Genomic DNA, 22,673 nt, shown 5'->3' with positions numbered 1-22,673 from the left:
GCTTATTTTCAAGCATAGATAGTAGATGCCAACTAAATACGGCAATTTGGCCGATTGGTTAAGGCGTTTGACTTGAAAGCAAATGGGTTCACCCTTGCAGATTCCAATCTTGCAGTTCTCGACATTCTTCCGCTTAGGTGTTGAAATTGTTCACTAACATTCAGCTTCTGTTCCTTAAACGGTAAATATCCCATCTTAGGAACGAGAGCCGCATAGAGGAAACATGACTTTTAATGTCCCATGTGTTAATATTAGGTTCCCAAGGGATTGGAGAAACGGGCTAAATCGTATCGCTACCCAAAAAATAAAGACTTATATAATTGTCCTGTTTTCTGCTTTATTAGCATGCTTAGATAGATAATATTTGCAACATTTACTTATAAATAATACTAAAATATGTAACTATCATTAATTACAAATAGGACAACTTGGCCGAGTGGTTAAGGCGTTTGACTTGAAATCAAATGGGTTCGCCCTCGTAGGTTCGAATCCTGCAGTTGTCGACATTCTTTTCCCTTAAGAATAACTACTCCTTCATGCGTTTTTGGTTTGCTTATTATCAAGCTACTATATAGTCATAGAAACAACCGATATAGTCATGGAAAGAGCACTACAACTCGAGCTCGATGAAGAAGAGGAAAGGTTTTCCATGTCCTCATTGCCACAAGCATTAGCTCAGGACGAGGAACAACATTTTCGCCAAGCGATCCAGTGCACGATTTGCTTGAATTAAGGGCATTCCGCTGTTGAATGCAACATGGGAGTCCACTGTCCAATCTGTCACTCGAAAGCTCACACAGTTGAGCAATGTGAGTACAATATGTTCAACAGAGCCACGCCCACAATACGTGATGGTACGGTATATGGATCTAAACCCACGCGATGACCGGCACTACCGGAATCACCAAAATCACAACGATTCCAAGAAAGAAAAGCCGGAGGATGAAGACTACCGTGGCAACCCCAGAAATACTAAAGGGATCCAACGCTATGAGAATTACCATCCGGCACCAGGAACCACACCGACACCAACATCAACCACCACGTACGCTTCGACGAACGAATCAGGACCGGGAGGAGCAAGTCACGCATGGGGATTGGCTGTTATGTACACATAACGTTGGTGAGGGTAGGTCACTAATATTTACATTAGTGAAGGGTATGTTCACTATTATTAAAAAGGGGACTAATGATTGGATAGAATGAATGATATGTGCATGCACTATCATGATTTAGACAACCAATGAATAGAGAGCCTTTTAGAAAGGCACATCTATTCAAGGGGCCTAGGAAAAGGTATAAATATGAGGCTTAGCTACCCTCATAGAGATCATCACGTCGGAAGGCTGCTGTCGTAGACACCGGTGGTGCGGGCTAGGCTTTCGTCTCGACGATCGTGTTTATCTCTTCCAAGGTATTAGTCATCCTAATATCCGGCGGTATGGGACGTCGGTGGTAGGTTGGCTATGTCTAGATCATAGCTCGGGGGTGGTCGGGTGGAACGGGTTCTTCTATCCAATCTATTTTCTTCCTTTTTACTTGATTTGGTCTATTGATTAGTAATAGACTCTTAACATTGGCACACACCACCAGGGACCGAGAAGGGCGAATCTAGCATCCATTGTTTTGTTTGTCAATAGCCCGAACATTATGCCACACAATGCCCAATACGTAAGGGCAAGGGGCCCGCCGTCAATACGATTACGGCGGAAGTACAGTAAGTCACGACACGTCAACAAACAAAAAATGTTGTTTGGGCCGCGCAAGATGAGATACGGCGGATAGCCCAAGAATGGGTTGAAAAAGCAAACGCGGAAAATACGGACCGCATGCGGAAGGAGTCCGGAAACAGGGTGGAGCTATTGGAGGAAGAGGGACCATCTCCAGACCCCATATGGCAAGCACTGACAACCTGCAAGATAACGTTAACCATGGAGAAGTTGCTGCAACTAGTCCCACGATTCCACCAGGCCATGGAAGAGTGGATGACGAGCAGACCTGGGGCATTGCCGCGAATTATACGGACATTAGCGACGGACCGACATTGGTGGATCACCACAACCCGGCTATTAAGTTGATACTACACGATCAGGAAATGCTAGGATGCATTATAACATCAATAAATTCCGACACTATTTATTAGGAAGGAAATTCACGTTCCACGTGGATCATTTGGGCTTATTGTATTTGGTGGAGAAACAAGCCCTGACAGGGAAATTGCCGCGGTGGATGTTGCTGCTCGAGGAATTCAATTTCGTAATTCAGCACTGACCAGGGACGCAACACGCAGTGGCGGATTTTTTTAGCAGACTCGAGAATGGAGAAACAGTACAAAAAGACGAAGACGATTTTCCGGACGCCGACATCTTGCGAGTAGCGACACTTGCAGAAAAAACGGAATCCACCTTTCCGGACCGATGGCTTATGGAAATGACGTACTTTTTAACTACAGGACTGCCTCCACCACAATTACGCACGGACGAGAAGAAACGACAAGCCATCTGAAGCCGTCACTTCTGCCTCGTTGAAGGCGTTTTATATCACAAAGGAAGTGATGGCATTTGGCGATGTGGGGTCCGTCAGGATGAGAAGGAAGCAGTTTTACGGGAGGCACACTACGGCACAGTAGGCGGCCATTACGCGGGCAACATGACAACCCGGAAAGTATGGCAGGCGGGCTTATGGTGGCCAGCAACGCAAAAGGACGCATCCGAGTATTGTAGAAAGTGTGATTTGTGTCAACGGATGGGTCAGCCCGCGGAGGACGCAAGGATGCCACACCAGCCCGTATTACCGCTAGACCCCTTCCAAAAGTGGGGATTGGATTTTGTAGGGCCCTTCACACCAGCGGCGGCCCGTACGGGCAATAAATACATATTGGTAGCCACAGATTACTGCACCAAATGGGTAGAAGCAAAGGCACTACGTGAAAATACAGCGGCCGTCACATCCAAATTCCTTTACGAGCACATCTGGTGCCAGTTCGGCTGTCCAATTGAGCTCATCAGTGACCAGGGGAGTCACTTTCTCAATACGGTGGTTCGGGAACTAACACATCATTACGCCGTAGTCCACAAGAAGAGCACGCCATATTATCCACAGGCGAATGGATTAGCAGAATCCACGAACAAAACATTACAGACCATTTTGAAGAAAACCGTCAATGAAAATAGAACGAACTGGGATACCAAACTACAGAGTGCGTTATGGGTGTACAGAACTAGTTACAAAACAAGCATACAGTCAACACCGTTCCGTCTAGCATTTGGACTGGAAGTTGTGATGTCGGTCGAATTTCAGGTACCTAGTTTGCGCATTCAGGTACGGGACCGATTATCAGAAGCCAAGTTGGAGGAGGTACGACTCTACCAGCTCCTCGAACTAGGGGAAAAACGCGTCCACAGCATGGTTGTGTTGGAACAGGAACAACGACGGCGTAAAGCGTTTGTGGATCGACATCGGAACGCAAGGGAAAAGGAGTTCGTCGTGGACCGAGCAGTGCTAGTTTTTCAAACGCGCATGGGCCATATGTCGGGGAAGTTACATTTCCGCTGGACCGGCCCATACTAGATAATTGGAGTGGAACAAGGCACGTTCCAACTAGGAACACTGGCTGGAGAAGTAGTATGGCAAAAGGTGAATGGATTTCGGCTCAAACCTAACCTGGGCCCTACGCCACCTAACCCATTCACCGCCAAACGGGGCAGAGCCGAGGAACCTGCAGCGTAAAATGGACAGCCCCATTTGTACTATAATGTAAAAATAGGTTGTAAATAACCGTTACAAAAAAAAAAAAAAAAAAAAAAAAAAAAAAAGAGAGAAGATAACAACTATTAAAATGACTAAAGGCATGCCCAAACTCCTAGTTCAAGAACACGCGGCACCACGATGGCTCACCGCCCAATGAACCCTAAGCCACAAAAAGAAGGAAACAGAAGATTTTTTGCACAAAGCAGAAACCCATCTTCTAGCTATCAGCGCTCCCATCGCTCCTCCTCCTCACCTTCTTCCGCATCCTATCTCAGAGCTCCAACTCACTTGAACCACCCGTCTCCTCCCCACGAACCTACTCTGGCGATGCCGATCTTCATCTCTACTACCCTACATCGATGGCTCGTGGAGAAACGCCTGGATGGTTACATCCGGGTCGCAGAAGCACCTCCGCACCCGGATGCCATGGACATCGCCAAGAAGCTTAACATCGACACGGTCACCAACTCTTCCATCCGGAAGAAGTTGGACCTATCCTCACTAGGCGAAAGACATTTCGAAATACCTCCTGCAGAGGCGTTGCAGCGGTATTTTGGGTCATATTCCTCCTCCACAAAAGCCTATAGAACAAAACAGATTCCAGATCCCTTCTTCCGTGAAGTTGCCAAGTTCCTGCTAGAAGTCGGCTACGTACATGTCAATGCATATGGGATGCCTAAGCAGAAAGCGCGCATCATTATTGATACCTTTGAAGGGCGTGTCGTTGACTGGGGGGTCATCACAGGGCCAGTGTTAAGGGAAGGCTTGCATACATACCAAGCAGGCAAAAAGCTCAGGCCGATCATCCAACAATACCTTACGGTACTATTTCCACCCCGAGGTCTGCCAGCACCGCAACCCAGCCAACCCACGGCCCCGCCCCGATCCGCGAAACGAAGGTTAGCGGAGTTATTGGCCCCAGAGTGGGAAGAGGAACCCCAACCGGCCCAGCCAGACCCAAGGACAACACCTCCTACCAACCAACCGGACACACGGACAACGCAGGAGGAACAGCCGAGACGCTACATGGAAGTAGCCCCAGAACCAGACACCAAAACAATGCGGGAAAGCCCCAGACCAAAATGGCGCAGATTGGACAGGAAAGATGGGCGGGGGTTGGTAAAAAATGCCCCCACGGCAACCGAGACACCGACCGAAGGCGAAGGCTCCGCAATAGCGGAACCGAATACCACCTTCGAAATCATCTGGGAGCCACAACCGATTATTACGACTCAGTCCCAACGAGGGAAAGCCGTATTGACGGCGGAAAGCGAGTTTGGCATATCTGGATATCCCGGATACGGCCCACGAGTTCAGCGCCCTCTTGCAATTCGGTACTTCTTTTGAGCTCATGGAGTTCTTGGCAACACAACAAGTCAAAGCCGCCCAACGAATGGCCGAGGAGCATGCGGAACGCCAGATGATCGAGCGCGCCCTAACACAAACAACAGAGAGCGACGATGAAGACCGGCCTTAAACACGGCCCTAGTTGAAGTCCATCGGGAACTAGCAAAGGTCAGCACGGGCGCCAAGGAGATGGCCATAAAAAATAAGAATGTTTGGAAGAAGGTTAAACTGACCAAAGCCGAACTGCAAAAGGCCAACGCACGCATCGCGGAGTTGGAAGCTCACACGACTACGGCGCAACACGCAACCCCGCCACCGAACCACGTCATCGACGCTCTAAAAGAAGAAATCGAGGCTCAGACCGCCATCGCCTCAAAAGCAAAAAGGGTCGTGCAGCTAGCGGAATCCGAAATTGACCGTCTTCGAGCAGAACTATGCCAATACTCAGACAGAGAAAAGGAGATACGGGCTAACGGATGGAAGGTAGTAAAAACTCTTGAAGAGAAACTAGCTATGGAGGTAGCTCAGCACATCCGGATAAAGGACGACAGCGCACAATTACGAGAGGACGCGAAGAAATCGGAGGCGGCAATAGCAGGACTTCGGGCCTTATTAGAAAAAAAGAAGGTTTGGTTCGATGAGTAGTTAGTGGTCGAACAAGACAGAAGGCATCAGCTCAAAATCCGCCTGAACAACGAGAAAGGAATCCCATCTGTGGGCGGGCCTGAAGGCCACATATGAGAAAGCGGCAGCCGTTAAACAGCAGGAAATCGCAAATCTCCAGAAGTCGATGGAAGACGCACGCAACCGTTGCCAAGCCATCACAGATAACGTGCGGATCCTTCTCCAAACAAATCGGGAGAGGTTCACATCGCAATTGAAAACGGCGCTGGACAAAGGATGGATGGCGTGGGCAACCCAAGCAGTGGAATTGCACGCGTATCGTGCGGACTGGGAGAACCGGCGAAAAGACGGTCGAGGTTTCTACAAACTAAATGAGGAGAGCATTGCAACTGTACGGGAGGACCTAGCGCAAGACTATCGTGCACTAGCAGACCAACACTCCGAAGAACTCACACAGCTCTTAGATGATTTTGGTGAAAGTCAGGAGGAGCTATTTCACCAGATCACACAAGTCGGCAACACGCGCTGTCGTGAAGATCCGTCACTACGCGCGGATCGTGAGGCGGAACCGCCGGGGTTCTGGACCAGAAGGATTTAGAGTCGATACAAACTTTGGCGAGAAAGTACTTAAGATAGATTGGGAAAGAGAGAAGTTGAGATTCCACGATTGAGAGAGATTGATTGAACTTTTAACTTTAGATTTAAGAAACAAGTTACACGATCAATTTGATAACGAATTTCTTCCTCTTAATTTTCATAAAAAAAATCGTGTTTTTTCTCCTCCCCCTTCCCTCTTTTATAGATGCTCTAATGCATATGATGCATGTGAGGGTACAAGACATGCATAAATTGCATGTTTGCCATTTGGCGCTTATGTATTACATGTGGTGCATGATAACCATGTCACTCATTTTAGTTCTCATGTATGAGAATTTACATATAAAAGTGTAATGATAGAAATATAATTTCTACTAAATAGCATGGCTTAATGGTAAGCCAATTCACTCCTAACTTGGAGGTGCAAGGTTCGAATCCTTACTTGCCCTCCTTGTATATGTAAATATGTATATATATTTATATATTTATTTATCTAGTCGTCGGACGTCGGTTCGCCGGATACTGGTGCCTGATACCGGTGCGTCGCCGGATACCGGTGCCGGATGCCGTCCGATCACCTTCGCCGGATGCCGTCGGATCACCGGCTCCATCGCCAGTCTGGTTTTGGTTGGCCAAAACCCTTTACGAGTAGCTAGCCCACCTCCACTCTTAGTTCAAGTTACCTTGAACTCTCTGTGCTCTACACATAGACACAAAGATAATATCTTTTGCTCCACCTTATATATGATGAGAGTTGTATTTGTCGTGCCTATGTGGGATATCTCACAATTTTCTTCTTTCCTTTTACAAACTTTATACCCTCATATCTTGACATTTAGTTGTCCGTTTCTCGTGTAATAAAGTGCATTCGAAACCTCCATCATTTTGTACTTAGATATTAAATCTATTTAAAATGTTATCTTCACAATTATTGTACTACGTGATTCATACTCGATTTCGTACGTTTTATGGGATTTTCACACTATTGCCGAAAATCTTCACGACATCCACCCCCACCAAACCGCACGTCCTCCGGTACATGCCAAGAAGAGAAGAAGTGAGATTTCGACTACGATGATCAATTAGATTCCTCCATGTCTTCATTTTCATCCGGCCTATTATGTTCATCGTCGAGGTAATCGAGGTCAGGATCCTTGTCTTGTCTTTTCTTGAAAATCTTTACTCTTTTTCCCTCAATGGGTACGGCCAACCTTGATCCGTCTAGTTCCGCAAGGTGGTATGTGGCATTATCGTTGGCACTTGTTACCACATACGGCCCGAACCATCTTCTTGCGAACTTCCTTGTTGTACTGTGTTGATTGTCAAGGGTGCTGTCGTAAACCAAAACCCAATCCCCTTCTTCAATCTTCTTGGGACAAAGTCAATGCGTGTTGTCGAACCGAACTTTGTTCTTTACTCGGGCTGCCTTCATCATCTTTCGCGCTTTTTCTAAATCTTTAGGTCTTCTTTCAAGTTGCCTTATCCGCACCGCTAATAACTCTTCTCGGCTTATCTCGTTCTCCCACGGTATCGCTACCCATGAGGTGATCGTCCTTTCGATGGGCATAATCGGCTTTTGTCCATACATAAGCTCCGTCGGCATATACCCTGTCACCGAGCTATGTGTCGTTCTATCGGCCCACAAGGCATAGGGTAATAGTCGTGGCCAATTCCCGACTCGACCGTTGCATGCCCGTACGATGGCTTTAACGATAGGTCCATGCCCTCGCTCGATCTTCCCATTTGCTTCCGGATTGTAGGCAGTCGTGAGGGAGAGCTTCACGCCTACTCTTTCGAAGAGCTCCGTCGCTTCGTGCACGTCCAGCTCCCCTCGGTCGGCCACTATCTTCCCTACACATCCATATCAGCAAACAACATCTTCAAGTAAAAATTTACAAACAGCTGAAGTCGTCTTATTTGTCAAGGCTCGTCCTTCCACTTGATTTGTCAAGTCTTCCCTTGCCAGCGCTAAGTACTTCATTTGTCCCACTCCCATTGGCATCAAGACCAGATCCACCATCCATTTGAAGTGAATGGTGAGTGGGTATGTCGGCTTTAACTCATCACGATGATGTATATTTGAATATATTTGGCAAGTTTCACATGTGGACACGAAATGGAGTACATCTTTGTACATGCTTGGCCACCAGTACTTCTCCTTCAATTTTTCGAATGTCGCCCATGTTCCTCTATGACCTGCCCAAGCACTCTCGTGGAATTCGGTCATCAGCGTCTCTTGCTCTTCTTTCTTTACCACCACTCGACGTGGTATTTCTGTCCTTCATTTTGGATGTCGCCAAAGGAATCCTCCCTTCAAGAAGTATCGGTAAGCTTTCTTTCGGATTCGTAGGGCCTCCTCCTTTGTCAACGAAGCATCTGTCGTCAATGTTCTTAGGAATCTACCGATGAGTAACCATTCTCCTTCGTACTCGTTCTCGTTGAAGGCGTGGAGGGTTTGCCTGTCCTGGTCTTCCGCCGACAATCGAGCCATCTTGAAGAAGTCGAGGGCGACATCTTCATCTTCCGAAACCATGTTACTTCCATTTGAAAATCTTGCCCTCGACAGCATGTCAGGCATGGCGTTCTTCTTCCCTGCGATGTGATGGATCTCTGGGTTTAAAGACTTGATGTAGGCGATCCACCTTAGCATAGCAAGATCTGGGGTCGCACATCCCGAGACCATTCCGAGAATTGGGAGACAATCTGTCTCTATTATCACTTCTGACCCGATCAGGTAATCTTTGTCCATCTTCACTGCCGACACAATACCCCAAAGTTCCCGCTTGACTTGGGCATATCTTTGTTGTCGTTCGTTGAGAACCTTTGCTTCGAACCGGACGGCATATCGCGCATTATCTTCACCTTCTTGATTGATGACCCACCCAATTCCAGTTGGGCTCGTATCTACGGTCACGTAAATTGGTTTCCCTTCGGCATAGTCGGCCTTCCTTAGTGCCGGAGCTTGAAGAAGCAGTTTCTTTAATCTTCGCATCGCCTCTGTGTGCTCGTCTCGCCATTCGAACTTTATTCTTTTCTTTAGTAGTCCATATAACGGTTCGGCGACATGAGCGTAGTGAGGAATCCATATATGATAAAACGCGCACGCTCCAAGGAACCTTCGAACCTCCGTTTGGTTTTCGCATTTTTCTTTCATGTCTTGGATTGCGTTCACTTTGGATGGCGAGGGCTTCCGGCCGTATGCTCCACACAAGTGACCTACCACCAAGATCTCCGGTTGCCCGAATGCGGATTTTTCTCCCGAAAATGTCAAATTCGCATCTTCGAGCCTTTGAAGCACCTTCTCGCAATCTTTCATATGATCCGCAACGAACTTTCTACAACCTTCCTTATCTTTCGATTCATCTTTCTCCTCATCCGAACAACCTTTTATCAGAATATCATCCAAGAATGGCATCGTGATGTCCGGAATGCAATCCTTCAAGACTTTATTCATGGCATTCACCATATGAGCCACCGAGTTCGTTGCGCCTTGGGGTAAGGTACACATCCGCACAAGCCCGATCGGAGTCCTCATGGTTGTAATGTCCCGACTGTCGATCGCCAATTGGAATTGGTCATATCTGGAGTAGAGATCGCCAATGGAGTAGATGGACCGGCCCGCAAATGCTTCGGCAAATTCGTCCACGCTCGGACCGACTCCGGCATTTCGAATTGTCACCTTGTTGACGGGTTGAAGATCTTGGATGAATCGCAATGATCCATTCTTCTTCGGCACCGTGAACCACCTATTGGAATAAGGAGCATTCGACGGTTCTAGAATTCCCATACTCACCTTCTCCTTTAAGAGCTCGATCAGCTTCGGAAGGTGTGCTCTCGGAACCGGTATCGGTTTCAAGTTCCAAGGCACATGAGGCACCGTGAAGATCACCATCGGCTCTATAACCTTTGGGTCGGCGCATCCGATTTCTCGTGGGAAGAATGCGAAAGCCTTCCCATGTCTCTCAAGCATATCGCGAAACATTCGGTCCTCTTCAGGGAGAAGGAAATTCTCCTTTCCAACTCGTAGCTTCCCCTTCATCTCTTTGGTGAAGACATGACCTATCTTCTTCGGATCTCTTAAGCTTGGATCGTTAGCGACTTCCTTCATCTTTTGCCAGCTATCTTCCGGTAGCGGAACCGCAACTGGCTTGATCTTCTTACCCACCGTTTTATATTTCGTGTTGATGTCAGCTTCCTTCATCGAGATGCCACGACGGTATTCATTGATGATAGCGTACATGTTGACGGAGTTAACCGAAATCACGCATTGGTTGTGAAGATAGCTCAAGTCCACGACGTCCTCGATTTCGCCGATGGTGTCGTTAAATGAGGCTTCTTCCATAATATGAGTCACGAACTCCCCTTCTTCTATTATGTTCTCTTCTTTCAGCATCTTCTCGAATTCTTGTATCCGGTGCTTGTGCTTCTTGTCGGGTAGTACTAGTTTACATGCGCCACTAGGTGTGACACATGTTGCTTCTCCTTGCAATCCTCACACTCTTCTCTCTTGTGGGGTCTTGTGATTGCTCGAACTATTTGTGCCCCATGCTTCAATAGTCCGCTCTAAAAATCTGAGGATTCGCCTCTGAGACTATCTCGATTCCTTTCATGATTGGCTCGCACCGTTAGGAATTGGACCGATCTTTGGTTGTCAAGACTCTTTATTCGTGCGAAGGCTGCTCCATTATCGAACACTCTGGTCTCCATCCGAGATGATGTGATATAAGGTTGCCCTAGGATGACAGGATGCGATGCCGATTCTTGTACGAAGAAGTGTTGATCCATCTCCACATCCCCGATCGTGACTTTGACATTGGGAAAAGCTCCGTACAAGTCCTCCGTAGACTTTGTTGCCACGCGAATCTTCCATCCGTGGTTTGTATTGATTGGCCATCTTCCCTTTTTGTAGAAGTCGGTTGACATGAGGTTGATCTCCGAGCCGTGGTCGATCAAGGCTACGACGGTCTCTTTCTTCTCCCCGATCTTCACCGGCGTCTCCGTTGTCGCTCGTGCCCAATGAGGTCGAGTGTAGTGGTTGTCCACCATATCTTCATCGATTTCGTTTCTTGCCATCGTTATGGCATTCGTTTTTGCTTTTTGCGGCTTCTCTTCTTCCTCATCCGATTGTTGTCTCTTTCTCTTTACAAGGTCCACGATCGTGTCATGGAACTCCTTCTTCGTAATGCCAAGCAATTCCCTCAAGGACAAAGTTACGTGGCTATCAAGAACTTGTTCTTCGAGAATCTTCTTTAGGTCCGTCGTCTGCTCTATGTCCGACCTTAGCTTATAGGTAGGTATAGTCCTTGTCCTCTGCGCGGGGTCTTCGACACCAACCTTCACGGGCCGCACTGTTTCTTCAACTCGTATGCTCGGCTCCCCTTTTCGGCTTGATTCTCGTTCCTCCGATTGTAAAGGTCGACTCGTCTCCGCATCGTCCTTCTTTTTCGCGTTCCTTGTTTCATGTCTTTTAGATGGGCCTTGCTCTTCTATTCTCTTTCTCTTTTCTTCGACGAACACCTCGTGGTTGTCGCACATCACCTCTGTGAGTATGGTGTTGTCGTCTACCGGATCCGACCACCCGGTTATGCTTTGCACGCTTCGGTCCACAAGCTCTACCTCGTTCGATGTGATTTTTCCCTTCTTCTCATATTCGAGAACGGAAGTCCAAAACTTTGCTCCCGCTCTAGCAGCTTCAGTCTTGTCTTTCCCGACTCTTATTCCGGCCAACGTAGCATAGTGCATCGCATCCACATGAATCGCACCGGCATCCTCCATAGATCTTTTCATTCCTCCTCTTCCGAAATTCACCCGTAGGGGTCTTCTAGTCTCTCTTGAGCAGATCATGTTGTCCTCTATGTATACGATATTTTGTCGAATCGCCTCTCGAAGGCTCGCACAATCCCTTCTCATGTGGTCCATGCTATCGCACCACACGCATCTAAAGGGCTTTTCCTTTAGGGCCCTGACGATTCATGTTGGCTAGCGTGACCTTCTCGAACTTCTTCGCTAGCTCTTCAATGATGTCGTCATCAATCTTCTTTTCTTCCACGTTACTTTGTCTTGGCGGCTCAGCTACTTTCGGCGGTCTTGCTTTCTCCGTGGTAGTCGATCCCGTCAAGTCGGTGTCATCAACCCATTGGCGACACTTGTCGAGCCTATTACATGCCCGCTTCACAACGATCCAGTCCGCTACGAGCCCATTTGCTTGGGTATCATCTTCGAGAAGAGTCCCCAACTCCCGTCTATCCTTTATGTCCACAGCCTTCAAGAAGTACAAAGTCTTGTCCTCTTCAAGCAACACTTGGTCCGTATTGGGGAGACGACTAAACATCTGGTCGAATTCGTCGTACACCCTCGAGACGCTCATCTTCTTATTCTTCTTCTCTATCCACTTCATCAGGGCATGTCGAGTCATCCTCGTTGAGTCTTCAGTCACGAACTCCGCTAGTATCATTTTCTCGAACTCGGACCATGTTGTCTTACCTTCTTGAAGCTCGATGACGCGTCTTTGGATGTTGTTGGCGACAACTCTCTTGAAGCTTGCGATTTGACGTGCCTCGGACACGTCCCTCTGATTTTCATCTCCCTTTTATATGCATCAAGGAACTTCGTAACGTTCCTTCCATCGAATTGGCCCTCGAGCTCTACGACACGATCGACGGCCTTCTCCACGCTCGCGTCGTTGTCCCGAGATCTCATCATTTGCTCGACGATTAGCATCATCCTTTCGAGCTCTCCTGCTTGGTTGCTTGAGGACGCCATCTCCAAGTATTAATCTCGACTTGATCCTTCCTACCGCCTCTTTCACGTCGGGTTCACCACTTTATTATGTCGTGAAGATCCGTCACTACGCGCGAATCGTGAGGCGGAACCGCCGGGGTTCTGGACCAGAAGGATTTAGAGTCGATACAAGCTTTGGCGAGAAAGTACTTATGATAGATTGGGAAAGAGAGAAGTTGAGATTCCACGATTGAGAGAGATTGATTGAACTTTTAACTTTAGATTTAAGAAACAAGTTACACGATCAATTTGATAACGAATTTCTTCCTCTTAATTTTCATAAAAAAAACCTTGTTTTTTCTCCTCCCCCTTCCCTCTTTTATAGATGCTCTCATGCATATGATGCATGTGAGGGTACAAGACATGCATAAATTGCATGTTTTCCATTTGGCGCTTATGTATTACATGTGGTGCATGATAACCATGTCACTCATTTTAGTTCTCATGTATGAGAATTTACATGTAAAAGTACAATGATAGAAATATAATTTCTACTAAATAGATTGGCTTAATGGTAAGCCAATTCACTCCTAACTTGGAGGTGCAAGGTTCGAATCCTTACTTGCCCTCCTTGTATATGTAAATATGTATATATATTTATATATTTATTTATCTAGTCGTCGGACGCCGGTTCGCCGGATGCCGTCGAATCACCGGATCCATCGCCGGTCCGGTTTTGGTTGGCCAAAACCCTTTACGAGTAGCTAGCCCACCTCCACTCTTAGTTCAAGTTACCTTGAACTCTCTATGCTCCACACATAGACACAAAGATAATATCTTTTGCTCCACCTTATATATGATGAGAGCTGTATTTGTCGTGCCTATGTGGGATATCTCACAATTTTCTCCTTTCCTTTTACAAACTTTATACCCTCATATCTTGACATTTAGTTATCCGTTTCTCGTGTAATAAAGTGCATTCGAAACCTCCATCATTTTGTACTTAGATATTAAATCTATTTAAAATGTTATCTTCACAATTATTGTACTACGTGATTCATACTCGATTTTGTACGTTTTATAGGATTTTCACACTATTGCTGAAAATCTTCATGACAGCGCACAAACGAGGAATCCAGCGCAACACCAATTCCGGCCACAGCCGAAGAAGAGGAACCTCAAGTCTAATCACCAAAGATGAAAACGAGGGAGAATAGTGGGGACCGACGAGCGGAGTTCCCCACAGGACCAGACAGCGAAACCACTACCCAACAAGAGGTCCAGCCGCACGAGCCCACACTATCATCAAACCACGCGGAGAACGGTGCGGACCAGGCGGAATCTCCGCCCCACTCCCAAGAACATACAAAAACGGCCAACACCACGGAGGACGTAGCAATGGAGGCAGAGCTGCAGCCGACTGCAAGCACGACAACGGCGGAGCCCAACCCACTAACTTAAGAAGAGCCCACCGTACCCGGACCACCCACACACGGCGACTGCAACTCCGGGAGAAACCAGCCCGACCAAACAAAGGAGCCACACCACGATGCACCTACAGGCCCTACATCAACTCCGGACGAGGACACCACAGCAGAGCCGAACATCCGGGCCATTTTCAAAGTAGATTAAGGGATGGGTCCGACGTGCAAAGGCATTGTCCCACAGGCGTGCCAAGTGTTGTCCGTCGGCATAGTAACCGCCGGACAAAAGCGTAGGAATAAGAAATTATATAAGAGCATAACGCATGTAACGGTTCACGCAGGATGCGTGAACGGCTAATTAGACCCTGCATATATAAAGGGCAGAAAACCTCTGATGGAGGTGCGTGTAATTTTGGGGAATGTAAAGAAACGCCTGATAATAGAATTCTATCTTCTCTGATTTTCTGTGTATAGCTACGGCTAGTTCAGTGTGGGTGTCTTGAATACTTAAGCATTGTAGTACGTAAGTGTAACCCTTAATAGGGATTCGGTTGTAGCCATCTTCCCTTATACGCTGATAGGTTACAGGGGTTCTTCCCTTACGCATTACGCTTAAACACCTGTTCATTGTTCCACACCCACTTTGAGGTCTAGGTCGAAGGACTGACCGCGGACCGTGTTCCTAAACGGCAACAGCCACACATCTCCGATGCGGACAATTCGGCATGCACCTTCATTCCCCATCCTTACGCAGCCGTGATCACTAGCTATGTAGGATGAGAAGCACTTCCGGCCGGGGGTTAGATGGAACGACATCACGGTTCCTCTTTGCTTGTTGTGATTGCCAATGTTCCTCTCCTTTCTAGAATCTTCTTCAGTTCCAGACCTCTTTGACTTTCTGGAAGTGTCAGACATTCTTCTAGAAGTGCCCCAGCTTTCCGCAATAAAAGCAAGTGGGCCTCCCCCTTGACTTTGACCTCGTCCCCGACTTTCTGGGGACTTCGATTCTGGCCTCTCCCCCAGTTATTTTCGTCTTCCGTGACCAAGACCTTTAGATCGGTTCTGGACTCCCGGTCCTTCCCGTGTGCTTCGTCATTTAGCAGGCTCAACTTTACTCTCACTAGGGATAAGTGCATCCGTTCCGGTTTGGTGTTCCCAATGTGACAACTAGCATCTCCCAGCTATCCGGAAGGGATCCGAGAAGCAACAATGCAAGTGCCTCGTTAGCTAGAGGTACTTCGAGCAAGGAAGTCTAATTTATTAATCCCTGGAAAGCATTCATATGCTCCGCCATGCTGGAGCCGTCCTGATGTCTAAGCCTCACCATTTTCCGAAGTATTGAGACTCGATTTACAACATTCTTGTTCTCCAACATCATGTCAATCTTCTGTCAGAGCTCATTTGCCTTGTTATCTATATTGAAGTTATTGTACAGGCTCATGTCGATGAAGCATCTTATGTATGTCATCGTCTTCATATGCATCACCTCCTAGGTCGCGACATCAATCTTGTCCGATCTTTTATCTCCAATTTGTACCGGTAGCCAGAGGTCTTTAACCACTAACATGTCCCTCATCTTCGACTTCCACACTGGGTAGTTGGGGCCGGTGAGCTTGAACATGACATCAAATGACTCTTCCATTTTCTTTCTTTTGTTTGAAGTTTAGAACTTCGCCCTGATACCAGTTTGCGAGGAATCGTTCCCGGCCACAACTGAGATTTAAACTTACTATGGGAAAAACAGAAAACACAAATAAGATGACATAGTGTGTTAACGTGGAAAACCCTAATTGGGAAAAAATCACGGGAGCCCACAGACTCCAAACTATACCACTAGAAAGAGGCAATGACCTCGAGCTTCGAGGCAATGACCTCGAGCTCTAGCTTCACCAACCGGCGGTTACAACAGATACAAGTTCTGTATCTCTCTCGCTCTCTCTCTCTCTCTCTCTCTCTCTCTCTCTCTCTCTCTCTCTCTCTCTCTTGTACAACAATAAGAGCAACAACAACTAACTGTTTGGCCTACTTATATTTATACTTATATATGACTTTGGGGGCTATTTACAAATATGACATGAATAGTCACATCGGAACATATTTACTAATATGTCTAGTCGGATACCTTTTGGGTCCATCCAATCCGGTTTTCGGATATCTTCGACTCGTCCGATTCGGCTCATCTGGTTCTCATCTGGATCCCATCCCGAGGGACCGGTGTCGTGTGGTTCTTCACACACGATATGAAAAATATTGAAATAATTATTTTAGATTAGCTTAATGGCTTGGTATGGAAAGATGGACGTCTTCAAGAGCTTCCGAATGCATTTTACTACATATGAAATGGACAACTAAGTATCAAGAATGTGAGTATGAAGTTTGAGAAGATGGGGGAAACAGAACTGTAAGATATCGCACATAGATATGGCAACATCGGATCCAGCAGTATATAACCAGACCCAAAACCAATTATTTTATGTGTGCATTTGGAGCACAAAACGGTCAAGGTGATTTGGCCCAGATTGTTCGGATAAACGGATGCAGTCAAACTGCCTAGACGGATAATTGTGAATGAATTGCTCGAAATGATTTTGGAATGGTTCGGAACATCTGGGTCTTGACACATGGGTCGGTCCTAGGTCGATCGGGACACATGGATCGGTCAGACCATGCACGGGCCGAACTTTACGTATTTTAACTAAAGTAAACGTCATGTGTGGATGCATGCATCGGTCGCGATGCACGGATTGGTTGCGGGTTGGTCGGGACACACGGATCGGTCGGATCATGCACAAGCTGAACTTTACGTTTTTTAACTAAAGTAAAGGTCATGTGTGGACGCATACAACTGAACATAGAGGCCATGCAACTAAAGTAAAGGTCGTGTGTGGACGCATCCAACGGTCACAACGCACGGATCGATCTCGGGTCGATCAGGACATAAGGATCGGTCGGATCATGCATGGGTTGAACTTTACGTTTTTAACTAAAGTAAAGGTCATGTGTGGACGCATGTAACGGTCACGATGCACGGATTAGTTGTGGGTCGGTCGAGACACACGGATCGATCGGATCATGCACAGGCCGAACTTTACGTTTTTTAACTAAAGTAAAGGTCATGTGTGGACACATGCAACTGAATGTAGAGGCCTTGCAACTAAACTAAAGGTCATGTGTGGACGCATGCAACGGTCACGACGCACGGATCAGTCGCAGGTCGGTCAGGACACAAGGATTGGTCGGATCATGCATGGGCCGAAATTTATGTTTTTTAACTAAAGTAAAGGTCATGTGTGGACGCATGCAATGGTCGCGACGCACGGATCAGTTGCGGGTCGGTCGAGACACACGGATCAATCAGATCCTGCACAAGCTGAACTTTACGTTTTTTAACTAAAGTAAAGGTCATGTGTGGATGCATGCAACGGGGGGAGAAAAGGAGAGAGGCAATTTTTTTCTCATGGAAGGGAAGGAAAAAGCGATCACGAAAAACACTAACCCTAATTTTTTCTTATCGAAGCCATCTCTCAAAAAACCCTAATTTTCCTTACGGAAGCGATATCTCTTGAAAAACCCTACTTTTCCTTACGGAAGGCATATCTCTCAAAAACCCTAATTTTTCTTATCTATTAATATCTTTAGGCCTAAACTTCTGTAATCCCAATCTTGGGATAGATTGTAATTTTCTTTTCTTTGCTAATGAAAAATTACTAAATTTTCTCATTTTTGTTAATTCTTAAAGTATAAATGCACGAAATTGATATCCTCTTGTTAGAGGCCCCGGGGTTCTGCCTCAAGTTCACGTGTCTTTGTCATATCTTCCCTACATCGGTTTCCCAACACATTCCAAGGGGAAGCGAGCTTGCGGAAGCGATGGCGATGGCGGTGGCTGTCGATCACTTGGTGAATGTTGGGGAAAGTGTGGGTAGCCTTGAAAGGGCCATTGAAACGATAGTCGGCACGACAGACCAATTTAATAGTAAAGACGTGACGAGCTACTTGGAGGCCTATAAGGCCGAAATGTTGATGCGGGACATCCCGGAGGACAGGTAGTTGTCCGGATTTCCCCAAGTTGTCATGTCGAGCATCCACGCGAAGGTGCTCGAAATAGAAGCCGATTGTCGTAACTAGACGGAGTTCGAGGAGCGAATCCTCGAGAGATACGGCATCGACACTCGCTCTGAATGTCAAAATGAGAACTCTTGGACTGGGTTGACAGCCCCGAAAAAGGAAGGTACACCTCAGCGCTTCTCTAGGGATTCCAGAAGCAGTTCGCATGTCTTTCGGCGCTGGATCGGACCGTGGAGGAATTGGAGGAACTAACAAAGATGGTTCATGACCTCTAGATTGCTCAAACCCGGAGGGAAGGCGGAGGCCAATTGCATTATCAACGTTTGCCCAATGACCCGAGGTGCATATGGTGTGATGGAGTAGACCACATTCGGAGAGACTGTGCCGACTTTGCCGAGGCGCTAAAGAACAACGTGTTGTACCTTTGGAACGGCCGGGTACACACGAGCGCTTAGGCCCCTCGAGATGAACACTGGACAGGACAGTATGAAGAGACTAATGGAGGAGGTTGCGAGCAACACGTAGAGACCATCCACTACTCGGCATCGGCCAGTATTCGGGTCGAAGGGGAGAACACCAAGGTAGGAAAGGACACCGGGTTTTGGCTGGTTGTGCTTGAAGGCTTCTCGGGGAAGAAGCTGGGGAAGGAAGACGCGGACCGTGCAGAGATGCGGGTTCGAGAGGTCACCAAATGAGACGAGGAAATGTACGAGGAAATAAAGAAGTTCATGTGGATGGTCGGGTAGGGTCGGACTACCCGAGTCGACGCGAAGTATAAGACTGTGGGCTAGAAGGTGGGGCCAGTTGTGGCTCCCTTACCGGAGGACAACTGGGAGCGGATGAAGGGTGTCGTGACCGACCCGAGTTTGCGAGATCCGGCGAGCATAGGGCACCGGTTCACTGACAAGACACTGCGTAAGTTAAAGATTGTTGAGGTCCAAGCTCAACATTGGCCGGATCGGCTGTGCAAGCCGAGAACCAGATCGGTTGGGATTGATCGATTAGGCCGGACCGGTGCATAAATCGGGTGCGTAGATAGTGTTGGGATTATGGTCCCTTTCGGATGGGATGGTCGGATGTCCGAAGATGAATGCCGACAAGCCCGGTTTCGGTTTTCGGAACCGGATGATGAAGACCCCGGTTTCAGAACCGGATGACGAATGTACCCGGAGAGAGATCCGGATGCGGGGACATATCTGCGAATATGTTTGCCAAGGGCCCCTTGAGGCTATAGTTGTAAATAGCCCTAAAGTCATATGTGTATAAATATGACTTAGGGCAAACAGTTTTGTTGCTGTTGTTTATTTTTCTGTTTTTCCACTCAAGAGGAGTGAAGAGTGAGCAGCCGTGAGAGAGAGAGAGAGATAGAGCGTGAGAGAGGAAGAGGACGACGCCTCTTTGTATTTCCGCCGCCTGTGGCGAGGACAGCGAGCTCAAGGTCGTCGCCTTGTAGCTCGCCATTGTATACTTCTCTGTGTATAGTGGTGGTTTGGAGTCTTGTACTCCCGTGGTTTTTTCCCGTTTAGGGTTTTTCCACGTTAATCCCTGCGTATTCGTGTTTCTCTCTGTGGTTTCCTATTTTCTGCTGCATTGATCCGCGATTACTCGGTTGTGGTCGAGTGGTGAAGGTGAATCGAAGCATCGATTCCCAACAAACTGGTATCAGAGCGGGTTGCTGCAGAAAATGGAAGGCGGCGGCAGCGGGCAGCCGGGGATGATGGTGTTGACTGCGCAGAATTACGCCGACTGGAAGATCAAGATGGAGGATCTTCTGATTGTTCGGGACCTGTACGAACCGATTGACAGGTCGGAAATACCGAAAGGGGTACTTGAGTCGGAGTGGAAGCTCCTGAACCGGAAAGCCGTAGCGACGATCCGACAATATGTCGATGTAAGCGTCCTACAACATGTGGCGAACGACACCAACGCATATGAGATGTGGAAGAAGCTGTCGGGCCTCTACGAGAGGAAGAATGCGTTGAACCGGACCTCCCTGATGAGGAAGATAGTGAACCTCAAGTATCGGGACGGCGAGAGTATGGTGGAACACGTAAGCACGTTCATGGGATTCGTGAATCAGCTTGCGGCGATCAAGTTCCCGTTGGAGGATGCAATGCAAGCCATCATCCTGATGTGTACATTGCCGGAAAGCTGGGAGAACTTGGTGGTGACTCTCAGCACCTCCTGCACAGAAGATAACTTGTCCTTGCAAACGGTAAAGACGAGTATTCTGAATGAAGAAGCGCGTCGGAGAGATAAAGAACCGGCCTCCGACCCGAAGGCGCTGCTTACCGAATCGGATCGGGGAAGACAATGGAACCGGAGTCCGCAAAGACGGGAGAAGTCGGGGACCCGGTCGCAGTCAAGAGGAAGGCCCACATGCTTCCACTGTGGGAAGCCGGGGCACTTCCGAAAGAATTGTCGGCATTACCGAAAAGACAACGGAGCCGACGACACCGATTCGAAGAAGTCACCGGAGAGAAACGGTGCATACCGGGGAGCCACGGACCGGAGAGGTTCGGATCGGCGAGGGCAGGACAGGAAAGGAACGACGGCACTCGCGGCAAGTGAGGAAGAAATCATGGTCATCACCGAAGAAGGTGAACTAAACATTGCCGGCGATGAGACGACCTGGGTGGTCGATTCCGGAGCATCGTTCCACCTGACCCCGAAGAGAAGATACTTCTCATCCTACACAGCCGGTGAGCATGGCTGTGTTCGGATGGGAAATGAAGGTACGTGCCGGATTGCCGGCATAGGAGACGTGTGGTTGACAACCCCGACCGGATGCAAAATGCTACTGAAGGATGTCCGACACGTTCCGGAGGTTCGATTGAACCTGATTTCGGCCGGGAGGCTAGACGATGAAGGCTACACAGGTAGCATCCGGAACGGCGTGATGAAGTTCAGCAAGGGGAGCCTGATAGTGGCTCGGGCCCGGAAAGACAACACACTGTACCTGATGAATGCCCGGTTATGTCCGGAAGAGCTGAATGTGGCAGCCGACACTGCCGGTGAGCTGTGGCACAAAAGACTGTGTCACATGAGTGAGAAGGGGATGAAGAGGCTTGCAGAAGACAACCTTATTCCAGTGAAGCATGTGCACCTGGAGAAGTGCACCGATTGCCTGGCCGGTAAGCAGAACCGAACCTCCTTCCACTCAAGGCCACCGACGAGACGTAGAGCACCATTGGAGTTGGTGCACACCGATGTGTGTCAGGTAGAAACGAAGTCACATGGCGGAGCCCAGTACTTCGTAACATTCATTGATGATCACAGCCGGAAGCTGTGGTCGGCACCGTTGAAGACAAAGGACCAAGTGTTGTGCGTCTTCAAAGAACTCCACGCGAGAGTGGAAAGGGAATCCGGCAAGAAACTGAAAGCGATACGAGCGGATAACGGAGGGGAATACCGGGGACAGTTCCAGGAGTATTGTCGCTCGAAGGGAATCCGGCTCGAGTTTACTGTGCCGAAGACGCCGGAACTGAACGGGCTGGCCGAGAGGATGAACCGGACCATAATGGAGAGGGTCCGGAGTATGCTGGCGCATGCGAAATTACCCAAGGGGTTTTGGGCTGAGGCAATGTCGACGGCGACATATGTGATAAACCGATCACCCTCAGTACCTTTGGACGGAGACACGCCGCAGAGAGTGTGGACCGGTAGAGAAGTATCCTACCGGCATCTGAAGGTGTTCGGGTGTCTCGCATACGTGCATGTGGCAAAGGACCGGAGAGGAAAGCTAGATCCAAAGACCCGGCCATGCATATTCCTCGGTTACGGCGACGACGAGTTCGGCTACCGAGTATGGGACCCGGTCGACAAGAAGATATTCAGGAGTCGAGACATCATCTTCATGGAGAACAAGACACTCGCCGACTGGGAGTCGGAGAAGAAGATGAAGAGCTCCAAGTCGACCGGTGAGGATCAACTCTACGAGGAGCAGTCCCGACCGGCAAGGGACCGGTTAGCACTCGAGGATCCGGCCGAAGACGGTGAAGAAACAGAACCGGCCGAAGAAGATGAAAATGATACCGGAACCGGCCCCGATCCCGAAATGGATTCGGATGAAGAAGAATCGGAAGAACCGGTTACCGAAGCTCCGGAACGGAGATATCCTCTAAGAGAGAGAAGGGCCCCCCG

At 48.1% G+C, this 22,673-nt stretch overlaps 1 non-coding gene across 1 annotated transcript; it reads left to right on the top strand.

Moving 5' to 3' along the window:
- Positions 1 to 422: 422 nt before the first annotated feature.
- On the top strand, positions 423 to 503 carry TRNAS-UGA (transfer RNA serine (anticodon UGA)). Its single transcript has one exon. It is a non-coding gene; the product is annotated as a tRNA-Ser (tRNA).
- The last annotated feature ends 22,170 nt before the right edge of the window (positions 504 to 22,673 follow it).

This window comes from Azolla caroliniana, unplaced genomic scaffold, assembly GCF_043228905.1.
Source record: "Azolla caroliniana isolate FFs.n. ecotype wild unplaced genomic scaffold, voAzoCaro1.0.p SCAF_13, whole genome shotgun sequence".
Taxonomy (NCBI): domain Eukaryota; kingdom Viridiplantae; phylum Streptophyta; class Polypodiopsida; order Salviniales; family Salviniaceae; genus Azolla; species Azolla caroliniana.
The sequence above is the reverse complement of the archived record's forward strand: the minus strand, read 5'-3'. Positions and strand labels throughout refer to the sequence as shown.